This window comes from Trichosurus vulpecula, chromosome 2, assembly GCF_011100635.1.
Source record: "Trichosurus vulpecula isolate mTriVul1 chromosome 2, mTriVul1.pri, whole genome shotgun sequence".
NCBI lineage: Eukaryota > Metazoa > Chordata > Mammalia > Diprotodontia > Phalangeridae > Trichosurus > Trichosurus vulpecula.
This window is the reverse complement of record NC_050574.1, coordinates 211932500-211947249: the sequence shown is the minus strand read 5'-3', so window position 1 is coordinate 211947249 and position 14750 is coordinate 211932500. Positions and strand designations below refer to the sequence as shown.

Sequence of the window (14750 nt, the reverse complement as noted above, 5' to 3'; positions counted from 1 at the left end):
TTACTGTTCCTTAAAACAGGAGTAAGATATACACTTTTCATCCTTCATTTCAATTCCCTGCACTGGAAAAGAAATTAGGAAAATCATGAAGGTGTTCAAACACCTATAGGTGTTTGAAAGGTGCTGGAAAAGAAATTAGGAAAATCGGGAAGGTGTTCAAACAACTATGCTGTGTGGTAAAAGAATGCAATATAAACACATTCTTTTATCCTCATTAACAGTATTATGTTTTACAGTTGTGATGCACTTAAAACTGAAATATATTGTGTTGAAAAAATTTAATGCTAATCAGCACTGATAGGCACTGCAAGAATATACATCATTTTCAAATAAAGTGTTAAGTATGCAAAGTGAGTTCTCTCTGAACCTAGGTTCAGAAATAGAACAATAGTAAATGACTGTTAGTTGTGATAAATATAGAATCACATTAATAAAGGGTAATAGGGTAAAACAATTTTTCTAAAGTCAATTTGCATATTTGAGATAAAAGCTTTGCAGTAATATTTTATAGTATTCCTTGGCTGTAACTTACCATTAGTCAAATGAATATTATGTAAAATGTGAAATTAAGCATTTCTCTATGAATTAACAGCAATAATTTTAATGCATAAAAGACTTTCAAATTAATAGTATAGACAAATAGTGAAATAAAATATTTTTAGGAAAAATGCAACTTTGTATCTTATGACATAGGTTGCACTAAAATGTATATGATAGAATTGAATAAAATCAATCAAGGCAAAGTAATGAGAATTTCATATTGATGAATTTTTTTTTCATAAAAAGCAATGATATATTGAGGCAACCTCAAAGAATTGAAGGGGCCTGAAGACAATGGATAGTTTTTCGTAAAGTTCCATTTTAAACTACATTGTATTATATTAGTAATATCTATACTTAGAATTCTTCAAATATCTTTTGGCTAATCTAATTCCTAAGTAAAAGCAAAGAGAGAGGTGAGAGGAAGAATGAAGGAAAATGAGGAATCACACTTATGTCACCATGTTGCTTTAGTAGTTTTTTAAACTGATTTAACCATGTCTTTGGCATGATTGGCAAGTTCAGATACTATTGGCCTTAAATTTAAATATGATTCAATAATATATTGGATAATAATATGCAATTACATTCAACACTTTTTAAAAAATCAAAGCATTTAGTCACTGATTCTGATATGACTGGATAATTTGTGAGTTATAATTTATTTAATGGGCTAATTTAGAACTTTGTTATGGCAGATGAAGTATTTTTTTTGCTGAAGTTGGGAGAATTCATTTTCTTTACTGTTTTTTAAAACAAGAGCAAATCTGTGTTTTCTGTATTACTTCATAATCATTAAATTTATCCGAGTAAAGTATGGAAGAACCAAAATGACAATTTGTATTGTACTAAAAGTTAAATTAGCTAATGTTTTCAATTAGTTTTTTAATAAGCCTGAAGAGTTTCTTATATAATTCTTATATCATAATACTTAATACTGTCTTATATGGGGTTCTTGCCAAAATTCTTCTCACTATATCTGACATAGTCCTAACATTCTTGTTGCAGAGCTTTTTTCAGTAGATACATACAGGTACCTAGGCCAGGGCTCTTTTCTGAGAAAGGTAGGACAAAACAGATATTTATGAGCAATATATTATGAACTAATCCAACAGTAGATAGAAATATTTTTTCTGTCTGTAAGTCCAAAAATTCATTCTGATGCCTAAAGGATATCTGTTCTCAAAGTTCTGAAGGTAAAAGGAAAATGAATTCTGTTACTACCTGGTTTGATATTATAAGGAAAACATTATTAGGGACCCTGAGGATGTTTGTTATGAGAGAATTGGTAAATGCTTCACTTATGGCATGAAAAAGGATCCTTTGTACAATGTTTTTGAGGATAATGAGTAACAGAGAAAAAAATTGTCATATTAATGTATTGAGTAGGGGAAGATTGCCAAGCATGATAAACTGGTGACAAATTCTTTTTGTCAAAAAGCTCCAAAGTAATAATACCTTTCATCTCCTTAATTTTTGTGTAAATACCATGGACTGCCTTGTATGTTATCGATATTTATTGGAAGGATTTTTTAAGGGAGACAATATTAAGTAAGGAGTTGGGACTGAGGAAGTTTGTGTTCTAATTCAGTCTTTGTCTATGACAGGCGCATGACCTTGGACAAGTCTTTTGACCTATCTGTTTTGTGAAATGGTGGAAAAAATCTGTAGCTATTTCACCGTGATGCTGTGTGAACAAAAGAGAATTTGAGTTCTGTAGATAAAAGATACAATATAGAATTTTTTTTCTAAAAGAAGTATATTCTAGCACTAGTTTATACTGAATATTATATGTTTGACTTTTGAAACATTTAAGAAATACGATGATCAATTTAACAGCAATTCATATGGCACTGAAAGTTAAAATAATTTTGCAAAGTAAATTTCAAGGTATATTTTGCCTCTATAATGTGTTGAAATGTTCTTTAGTTTAATTGTGTATCATTTAAGATTGTTAACATTAAAAAAATTTATTGTGTAGTCTGGCAAAGAATAGATGAATGATACTTGTCTTATTGGTGGTTAGGACAGAAGGTAACATTAAGGGGGAAAATTAAAGTTAATATTATTTAGACATTGTAAAATATTATCTCAAGACCATACACAATGAGAATGCATGGATGAGGAATTGCTAATAGAAGTTGCATCCCTCCCATTTCACTAGGATACCAAAAAAAAAGCTACGAGGAGAATTGCTTTAGCTAGCTGTAAACCAATCATATTCCTGTTGCATTCTGTCTGGTCTCCTTAAATATTGTTGGGGCAAATATTAAAAAAGACACTAGGAAAGAAATGTATCAAGAAAGGAGGGGGAAGGTAAAGAGGGACTTTGAAGAAGAGACCACAAGGTTCCTCAGTAACAAGATTAATAGAAATGAATCACATGATCCTCTGCATATCCATTGCTTTGGAAGTAATTTTTGAATTGAAACAGCTTAGGATAACTTGATGAAGGCTAGGTTATAAACAAAGATGAAGACTTACAATCTAAGGTGGTTATAGATCTGATAATGAAAATATATCTTTTGGGATACCCATCATTTGGGAAATGCCTGAATGAGTTATAGTATATGAATATGATGGAATACTGTTATGCTATAAGAAATGATAAAATGGACAGTTTCAGAAAAACCTGAGAATACTTGTAGGAAGTGATGCAAAGTGAAGTGAGCAGAATCAGGGAAACAATCAATATAATGACAGTAAAATTATAAAGTTAATCAGCTCTGAAAGACTTAGTAACTCTGATTAACACAATGACCAACCAAAATTCCAAAGGAGTCATGACGAAACCTGATATCTACCTTCAGAAAGAGAGCCAATGGACTTGGAGTGCAGATTGAAGCATATTTGCTCCTATTTATTTGTTTCTTACTTTTCCCCACTTTGAAAATGACTATGCCAAAATTTGTTTGCGTGTCTATACCTATTTGTAATGGGTTTTATATTTCTTTCCTTCTCAATAGGAGGAGGGAGGGAGAGAAAGGACAGAATTTGTAATTGAAAAGAAAATAAAATTGAAATAAAATGGCTCTTAATAAAGAGGTGCTTAATAAAGAGGTGGTTTTAAATATAAACTGAAATAGCCATGTTCTGGGGTGGGGTAAGCATCACAGCATGCAGCTTGTCAGAAAATTTTTGTCATCCATAAATGATAAAAATTGCTAAATCAGTGTTTCTGAGTGACTACTCACTGTGTGCAGCCTTCCATACTGGTAACTATGAAGTGATACAGAAGGAAAAGATCTGATACCTGCCTTCAAGGACAATATAATCTGTTTGGGAGGATAGGTTGTATGTATGAGAAATCACAAAAATGTTTTGCAAAACAACCTATAAAAGGAAAGCCTAATAGGAACCATATGTTCAGAGATGATACCAAAACTTAAATGGGATCATCAGACTGTAGCACTTTTTTTTAAAGCTCTAAGAACAGGTATATCGATACTAGGAATAACAGAAATAGAAAGATATTGGGATTTAGGATAGCTAATAAATTTTTAAAAAAACTGTTGAGTGAATTAAGTCAGATATAAATATTTTACCATCTTTCCTTTATATTTGCAAAGGTCATGTGATGCAAATATGAAAACTGAGCACTTGAAATGCCAAAATTCCCTTTTACCTCATATTACACAAGCTTTTAGAAATTTTTCATGTTTATTAATTACCTAGTTCCATGCTTTCCTGTTTCATGTGTTGTTAAAATGACTGATTAGGATCATGAGTATGAAAATGCATTGTAATCCTTAAAATATTACATAAGAGTTGTGCAGAGCTCTTGTTTTAATTGTTTATGAAACCCTTTGAAATACATGTTTATTCCTCCTCAGATCATTAGCTCTGTTTATGGGAAAGAAAGAGAGAGGTGGAAGGGAGAAAAAGGCTTTGGTTCTTGTTACATTGCTAATTTGATAATTGCTTTCCAGTAATATTTGTACATAAGCTAATGTATTTAAAGTCTGCCTGCTAAGTAGTATCTCCTCTCTGACAGGAGCTAACAGATTTTACTATTCCTAATCTTTTATAAACATTGTAGTTATTCTGTCTTTTTGATCTAGTGATAGGTTTCTAAAATCCTGGTAAGATCAGCTGTTACTCTTTTGGAAATGAAGCAAACACTTCAGAAAGATTTAGATGGCTAGTGTGGGATATGCAATCTCTTCTCTGACTCCCTTTGAACAACATAGCTCATTCAAGAAAGATTGTGGAGTTCTAGGTAAACAGTGATTTCATATAACAAAGCGAGGCCATTTATTATATGTCACTGGTAATTTTTCTCTAGCGTTGAAGAACATAGAAGTCCCACAAGTCCAGGGAAGCAAGTGGTCCAATTTCAAATCAAGTCAAATAGGTGTTTTTTTTTAATATGAAAAATATGATATAAAGAAATAAGTAGAAAATATTAGAATTTTAGGCCAGGAAGGAATGCAAATCCCTTAATTTACAAATAAAGTGGTCCATATAGCTGAATTGCTCAAATATATAGTAGCAGAATTGTGGCTACAACTCTGACATCATGATTTCTCATCCAATGCTCTTTCCATTTTACTGCAGAATAGATATGTAGTGATTTTGTAGAAAGCCTAAGTCAAGGCTTGAGTTAGTAGGGACCTCTTAATGCCTAAAAAGAGAAGAAGAAAAACGTGAGCAGAAGGATGGAAAACATTTGATTACTCTCTTAACTTCTTAAAATTATAGCATGCTATTTTCTACCTTCAGCATTTTTTTAAATGTTGGCATGTTTGAGAATTCAAATTGTGTGTGTGTGTGTGTGTGTGTGTGTGTGTGTGTGTGTGTGTTAATATCGATGTTGTCCTACCATTCTCCTCCCCTCCCCACCCCTGGCACATCACAATTAAAGTTGTTTATAGTTTATATTCTTAAATCTCATCTAAATATTTGGTCATGATGAATAGCGAATTTGATTATAAATTTGTAACCCCATCAATTATACCTTTGTCTTCTCAGTAACAATTGTGAATCTATAACATAAAAGCCTTTGACAAATGCAGATAATTTAGGGAAAAAGTAATTGGTATTTTTTTTCCATCTAATTAACAGGAACTTCCCAAAGGCTAATACGCCTCCTACAAAGCATTCTATTAGTTTCATTGTCTTAACAATGGAACCAGGTTCTCAATCTCAGCTATTCTTTGTATTTAGTTTCATGGTACTGATAGCTTGAAATAATTGTGTTAACCAAAGAAGCAACAAAAAGGGATTTGTTAGCTATCAGAGAATAATTCTAGAGTTGGGCAGCTGACACTTTCTTAGTGACATAGAATTAAATCCACAGCTCTACTCTGGCTGAATAGTTTAGACCAGTTAGTTAAAAAACCTTTTGCTCACATCTTAATGCAAGAAAAGAATATTGTAGTTAAAGTATCAGTTTGTCACTTGCAAATATGTCACATAGTTGAGAGATCAATGAAATTTCCCTTTGATTAGGATTTTTACTTTTAGTTCAGTCAAACTTTAAATTGAAAGCTTTATTAAAATTTGGCAATTCATAACTTTGTTTTAATAATAAAATACTGGGTACACAAACTTGTGCACATGCATTAACAAACTGCCCATAATTAACACAATAGTACTTTTATGAAAACTACATATTTCTACAAACATTAAAATTGAATTGTCACCCAGTTGAAGGATCAGCCATTTATTTAAATTTAAATTTTCTTTTGTCTTTGCCCATACCTAAATTCAGAACTTAAACAGCTAGTATTCCATTTTTTACTGTTTTGCTAAACTACTTTTCTGCTATTTTAAGAAATGATCAATAAAGAAAAGAGCAATATCTGCCCTTTTATTTGTAAAATAATTATAAAAAGTGTATCTCACAATTTCCCAGAGTCTAATTTTGATAGCAGAGAGGACACATTTGATTGGAGGAGAGCACATATTAAAAAAATAGGACTATATGTTAAAGTTAGGCTGATAGAATTTGAAAATGATGGTGGATGTCTGGTCTCTTTTCTAACCTCTCTGCCTTCATCACAAAATTCAAATTCATGTTCCAGCAGTACAGGATGTTCTTTGGTGCATGTCCTTTGAGCCTTGAAAATTTGATTTGAATGTGTGGTCTGATGATTGCATGTTCAGATAATGACATTGTGGTAGATATCCATGTGTCTGGGCCCTAGTGTACCTCCCCTTGCTAGGCCTCCACAACAACACATTTCTTTGTTTTCTTACCTTTGACTACTTTAATTTGAATCTTGTTGAATGTTGGAAACATGGTGTATTTCTCCCCCCAAATGCCTTTATTTCAATTGCACCTGACAAAGCCAGGGAAATTTAAATTTAACCCCTACATTTACCCGAATGTCGGGAGACCATTGAGCATTTAAAAGCAATACATTGGGAAGCGCGAAGTTATGGTTCTCTTAGTGTTAATTCAGCCACATTGTACTGAAACATGAATTCGTTCTATAGACATTATGTTAACTTTGTAGATGAAACTGTATCTTTATGCTAGAGGGCTGGGGTACATAATAGTAGCTGAAATTCTCCTCATTTCTAAATTCTCAGTGGGTTGGTGATCAGGGTGAGTGCTGCTACACTTTTGAACACTAAACTTCCTAAAAATAGGAAGTAAGACTTTCATGAATGGTGAAAGTGAAAATGGACATTTGTTCACTATAAGAATCTTTTTGAAAGAGAATAGAAGCATTTACTGTATTATTATATCAGAGATCAAATTCAATATGGACAGAACAAGTACTACTGTTTCATAAATAACCAGATCACATATGGGCTTTGGCGTCTTCAACTTTTTCCAAAGATGTCCTAAACAATCTTACATGCACTTTGCCTTTCTTTTTTTGCCCTAAGCCTTGAAATTTGGGGATATAGCTATATCCAACTAACCAAGAACAAGTGGATAGAACCTTTAGATCACTTTATTTCAACAGGGCTAAGCCCAAGTATTCCTCAGTCTATGGAAGGAAAATATTCCCTTAACCTCCTCAGCCATCAGCTATAGAAAAATGCTTACTTAAACTACTAACATGTCATTCCCAGAAGGGATATACCTGTGCGACATATCACAGAGCCAAAGGAGTTTAGATTTAGAGCTAGATGAGACATTAGAGATTATCTATTCCAACTGAGGACCAGTAAGGTGAAATGACTTGCCATTTCCCATATGGACTAGAGTTTTGGTATTTAATAGTATGATCCAGTTACAGTCACCCACCAGGAAAAAAATTTTTTATCTAAATAAAGCCCAATCTATGTTTGATGAGCTTAACAATCAACACTAGTTCTCATGTTCTCCCACAGACTATTCTAGAGCAAGTATAACCTATGGCATTTGTGATAGCTGAGGCAATTCTATGTAACTGTTGTTCACCATCATGCATACTTTCCTGCTCTTTCTATCCATTTCCCATAAACCCATATTTTCTCTTTTTCTGTTTTCACACCATTGATCTCTCAGTGGCACCCATTCTCATTGTTTAGTATTTTGGACTAAAGAGATCTCTATTCTAGACTAAAGCCATTATGACAACAAAAGTAGTTCTTACTATAGGTACCTATACCATGTGGCCAATGACCTTTTTACTATACATATGAAGATATTTAGGGGGAAAAATTTCACTGTAGCCCTTCCTTATTTAATTTTTATCATTAAAATGGTTGACAATAAAATATCACCTGTTTCAATGATAAAAATTAAGTAGGGAAAGACTATAACCAAAATGTCATGGATGGACAGCTATGTATGCCCTTTATTAAAGCAAATCTAAATGTAAGATTTTGCAAAATTAGGTTTTTCTTACATTTGGATTTGCTTTAATGCAGATTCTTGTTCACATTGTAAAAGGATTCTTTGCTTTAAAAAAAAGAATTCATTAAGAAATATGCATTCCAAGTACACCTAAATGTTTTATAGATCATTGACATTCATTAAATATTTGACAAAAAGTTTAATTTAAAGTTAAACCAGCAGGAACCATTACTTATCAGAAACTAATTGGACATGAAGATAAGTCATCTCTGAAATGATAATGTAAATCAACTGGAAAATGATTATATTTATTAAAATTTTACTTATTACTACTTTCCATAAACACATGCATTGTATAAACTATGTATGCCTGAACTTGTCTTACTGCTGTTATAACTGCCTAATAGCTTTCCTGGCTTCCTTCAAGAGTCAGTTCAAATCTCACTCTCTGCAAGCCTTTCCCAGTCCCTCACCCCACCCCACCTCAAGATTGCTATTCCTCTTCTATCCATGTGTGTGTCTGTCTGTCTGTCTGTGTCTATCATCTGTCTCTTTCTCTATCTACATATACACACATACTAGATAGATAGTTAACTCTACTTCTTGACCTATGTAATTAATACTTCTCCTAAACTAGAAGTGCCCAGTTTTCTTAATTCCTTTCATCCAAATAGAAGAAAATTTAATGAAAATATTTAGCTCACATCCCAGACATTAAAAACTGCTGGGACTTTGTGGGCCAGATGTATAAAAATAAGAATGTGTTTGTATGTGTGTATACCCCATTAATCTAACTTACTGCACTTTCAATATGTAGGAAAATTTAATTAACTAATTTCATTTTTTTGTTCTTATTTTTGTTCATCAGTGGCCTACTTTATGTTTGCTACTACAGATTACATAAATTGATCATATAAAATTTATACTTAATGTTAGAAATGTCCGGTCAAAGAAATGTAATAAATATTTGAAGGGAAGAAAATAGGAAAAGTGTATTTGTGTGTGTGTGTGTGTGTATACACACACATACACATACTGCATATTTATACATGTATATATACATATATGTGTGTATATATATATATATATATATATATATATATATATATATATATATATATATACAATCCAATTTCTTTTATTGCTAGTTTGTAGAGAATTGAGGCCTCTCAGGCAGATTTCTAGGTAAATTACCTTTGCCTTAAGTCACTCTTCGCCCAAACTATATTGTCATTTCTTTACTTCTTTGCTTTGTTGGTAGAAAACAAGTTGCAGTGTTTGTAGTCAAACCTAGAGTAGCTCCTCGAAGAATGTACACTTCTTGACAGTCAATACTGTTTTGTTTTTGTTGTATTCTCAGGTACGGTGCCTTGCGTGTTATATAAGTATTTGGTGAATTGATTTAAACTAATTTACCATCATCACAACGCATATATTTCCTTAAAGAGTGCAAATAATGAAAATGAGTGCATCCTCTTAAATGTGGCAACAAAAAAAGGAGTCAAGTACATGTCAAGAAAGAAAAATATCAAATCTATAAAAAAAACTTTATTCTCTTGTCTAGACTGGCCTTTATTATTTGTCTTAGGAGTGGGGGGGGAGCAGAAATCCCACCAACAAACCTCAATTTTGAAGTGAAAAAAAAAACCTCCTTCTTGCATTATTCCATAGAAGAATAATCTTTTGTATATCACTATCTCAGGTGCCAGCAAAGATGCTAAGAAGTGACTTCTGGATTTGTACTGTAATAATGTGGGTCAGTTGACAAATATATACTGAGTGCCTTCTATGAACAAGACACTGACTCTTGGTCTCTATATTATTTGGGGGAAGGTAGCCCCCTATTAATAGTGATCAACTTCCCCAGAGAAGTATTTGACTTTAGAGGGTTACCTCAATTCTCATGATATCTGTATTCCTGTGAAATGTGGATAAATCAAATTTTCTATAAATCGTATGTGTTAAGGTGTGATTATAAAATAATAATAAAACTCCTTTCTCGGTGACATTATTAGAAAACCATAAATGCTTTGACTACTCTTTGCCATTTCCCCTCAATGCAGAAAGCCAAGCTTATACAAATTTGAAGCACATTGAATCAGAGAGTATAGTAGAGAATGCAAAGGACTTGAAATTGGGAAATCTGAGTTTCTATCTTGGCTCTGGCATTTTTTAGCTGTAGAACCACCAGCAAGTCATTCCTATTTCTGAGCTTCCTCAGAGAGCAATTTCTTCATCTGTAAAATAAGAATAGTAATATTTCTATTCCCTACCTCACAGAGTTGTTGTGAGGTATATGTTCTGGGGATATTGACATTCTAGATAAATGTACACTATCATTCCTCTCTTATAGGTTCTGCTTGCATAAAGCAGGTTTCAGACTATTTGCTGATATACTGCAACCAGCATACATGTTACATGCACCAATGCAGCATGGCAGTGATAGTAATAATACAACAGAATGGCCAAATATCTCATGGCAAGGGCAGATGCAGATGGGCAATGAGATCTAAAGTCCCAAGGGAGCAAGATTCCTTGTGTGCCGTATACAGCATCTTTATTGACCTGGAATGAGCACATTCCTTCTGTAGTCTTCTTGACACTAGTATGCTGTAGACCCTGTTTAGAGCCAAATTTTTCTTGTTGGCACCTTCTTCTACATGGTTGTGAAGCATTGAACATGATTCTGGATCATCCCCTGTGGACTTTGGTAGTTGGGTACTAACAATTAAATAGCAATCTAAAAACATGGGAAAAATATTTGTAACATTTTAAAAAGATTTTGTAGTTGTGTATATGTGTGTATGTGTTTAAAATTTAGAAAAATATCAACAGTGCTTTAAATAGAACATTTTGATCGTGATGTTGCAGAATTCCATGTGTTCACCAACCACCATTTGTAATATCATGTCAAATCAGTTCACTGCATATTAAATTTACCATAGACTAATGAAGTCAATTTTATTTATTACATGCTACCTTTTCATTTCTTTTACATCCATACCTAATTAGGAATATCTGTTTCAACCCCCTCATTTTCCAGGTGAGGAAACTGAAGCTCCATACTTTAAATGATTTGCCCAAGGTCAGATAGTCTGTAAGTTGGAGAGCCTGGATTTTAACTCAGTTTCAGAGACTATAAATTCAGCATTCTCACACTGCAGCTCTCTCTTTTGTTGTTTTAGCATCGGGATGCCTATCATCCTCTAGTTATTTGAGAGAAAAAATACATAATTTTGTTAATATGCATATTTCATTTAATGATTGTCAGCTTTTTTCAAGATTTTTTTTGTATTTATCCAAGTTTCAATCTATTTATGATCAACATAATTTTTGTTTTCTAAATAATTGTTCTTTTACAACTTCCCATGACCTTGTTATAGTTGAAAAATGAATAAATATTGATTTATTTTGATATTTCAATCTTAAAATAGATATTGAAATGTTAAATAATTTAAATAAAATACAAGGCTGTTTTCCATTTTTAGTATCACAAATTTTAAAAAAATACTTATTCAGTATGACATGATATTATAAAAGTATATAACATTACAAACTACAATGAAAAGCCTTTCTGTGGTGGACACAAGAATAGGAATAAAAGGAACAGTATCTGAAATAGAGCTTGAAGTTTGCACATGTTCTTTACATTTTTTGGTTAGGAATACATGAATGTATTTTAATGGCCAACCCTTAAGGGGGGAAAATGTTATCACTGATTGATAGTACCTTAATAGTACTGTCTGGGAATTTGGGGACTGGTGGAAGAGTACCATAGATCTTAAGCCTTTGACAATTAAAAGTAAAGCATAAACTATAGGGATATCCTTACTATATGCTACCATTTATAAACACTAAGAAGATAGATTAATGTGTTAAGGTTGGTCAAACCAGTTAACCTGAAAGACTATTTCAATTAAAAAATCAACTATAAATCAATGCTTTTGTATAGTTAACCCTAAATTGCTTCATTCTTGCTTTTGTAAACAGCCAACTGGGTCTGAAGAAAGAAAATTCAGGGTGTAAAGGGAAAAAAATACATGATTACTCTACAGAAAGTAGAGCTAACAGTGAGTTTTTTTGAAAATGTTTAATTTTTAATGGCGCTGTTGAAACATCATGTGTTTCAGTAGATTAAAGCTATGTGTTTTATTGCCAAGAAATCATTGATACAAGTGTACATACACTTTCAGGCATGCACACATAGATGCAAACAAACAAGATGTCTTGAAATCTTTTTAGGATTTTTTTGCTTTTGCCTCTTAGATTTTGTATTCTTTTTCTTAAGCTGTCTTCTGAAACATACATTTTCTTAAACCGGGAATCTCAGAAACATTATTTGGAAAACAGGACTTCATCTTAACGTAGCATTTTCCTTCAAAAGTCCGAAGTTTCAAATGACAATGGAAAATCCTCTTAATACTGACATTATTTAATGAATATGTATTTATTTCCTGGTTATTTTCATTTTAATCCTTTTTCCTCTCTTGGCTATCATAAAATAAATATTGTTGTATTTGCTCTTTCTTCCATAAGGTGCAATTATAAATTTTATTGTGTTACTTTTTAAAAGTTCTCAGTTTGATTCTCTCAGACATGAAAGCAATTCTTGCTATGTGTAATTAAGAATAATTTTCATTCCCCCTGTTAAGGTTTCCGATCTTAATATATTTATATCCTTTCACACTGTCTTCCCTCTTATTTCTGTAAATTCTCCTTGGTATCATACATGCTAAAGTAGTAACACATGGCATGTCATTGTGATATTGTAATTAACAAGAACTATTATGAGGTCATTTACTTAGTTAAATAGTTCAAAAATCCTGATGAAAATACATTTTACCATTGGAAAGTAATTTCTTTTCAAATGAATGCAGCACTTGAAATGATGGTTTTATTTCTTTATCCCTCTCACCTATGCCAGACTGAATAATTTATATAATTAAAAGCTCCTGATGATAAACTTCATCAAGCCCATCCTAAATTCAAGAATCAATGGGGTATTAAACTGGGTATGTGAGGGCATACCATATGGGAAGTAGCTACTGTTCTTTGCATGTGCCGTCTAATGAATCTTCCGAGTTTCAATAGTGTCCCTTTAACTGGATTTTTGAGATAATAATCACAAAACTATGATATTTATCTCATTTTCATATATACAGTTGATGAAACACAATTAACTTATGCCTTTTGTGAAATTTTGAATTATAAGAAACCACATGAAGTCTCCTGTTCACCTATTGCTATAGTAACCAGGTAATCTCAAATGGCTTCAAGCTGTTATCTAAAAAAATCGGGGGTTGAAAGCTCTCCATAGGACCTTAGAGAGAGCAAGTTCTTTGGGTAAGGAGGAGAACTAAAGAGATGGAAGAAGACAAACTGTTTATTTGGTTATAAAAGAAAAAAAACTCATAGGGTTTGCTAGAGAAAGGCGTTTTCATAGAAAACTATTCTGGTATTTTATACCAATTATAGATAGTTATTGCTACAGAGAAATTTCACTGCCCTGCTGAGATTTCCTTTCTGCAAATCCTGGAGCAATTATAAGATGGAAGTCTGGAATGTATAAACAATGTCCTTTGAGCAATAAATCTTTCTTACTGAACTTGAACAGAAATGTGGCACCCTTTATCTTGTGGCTCTTTGCTTATGCTTCCTTTTTAATAACAGGAACAAGTGTCTACTCAGAGGATACATATATACATACATATATATGTATATATATTAGGTTACATCATTTTAAAAGATGGGAGCAGTCCATTAAATTAATGAAAACAACAATATAGTTATGGTGTTGATGCTATTGATAACCAAGTCATATCCTCAGCATTCACATAAACAAATAGCTAGGTGGTGTTTGTATGCTTTGGGGTTTCATTAAACCCTGATGTGGTGGTTTCCCATTATATTTCTTCATTTTACTCCACAATCTCTTATGAACATTTTCTCACTACTGGATTAGAAAGAAACAACAACAAATGCAGTGTGGTATTGCAAAAATTACACTAGATTTGATTCACTCTGATTAGACCTGGAGGGTCTGGGTTTAAATCCTACTTCTCTACTTATTATGTGTGTGGACTTTGGGCAAGTCACCTAACGTTTGGGGGCTCAGTTTCTTCATGTATTAAAATAACAATTTGTACTAGAAGACTCCTTAAGTCGTTTTCCAGTTGCAATCTATCATCCTAATAGAGTCGATGCATTTTTTTAATGGTACTATGTGAACATCACATTATAAACTGAATTTGCAAATGTCACTCTGTGTGTACCAAAATGGAGAAAAAATCTGCACTAATCAGGGCAAACAAGATCTAAAATCCTAAAGAGGAGGTAGCTGTCACTTAGAATTAACTGTAAAAAAGCATGAGCTCCATTATTTTGCTGAATTTCCAAACCTTATACAATGTTTACAATAAGGTTTGGAGAGTTGCCTAGCACTGGAATATATACAATTAAATAACATAGTTGA

General features: G+C 32.5%; 1 protein-coding gene across 1 annotated transcript in view; it reads left to right on the top strand.

The window, feature by feature from the left end:
* Window positions 1–14750, top strand: part of RBMS1 (RNA binding motif single stranded interacting protein 1) — a 259213-nt gene that overhangs the window by 3259 nt on the left and 241204 nt on the right. The gene's annotated exons all lie outside the window — the stretch shown is intronic.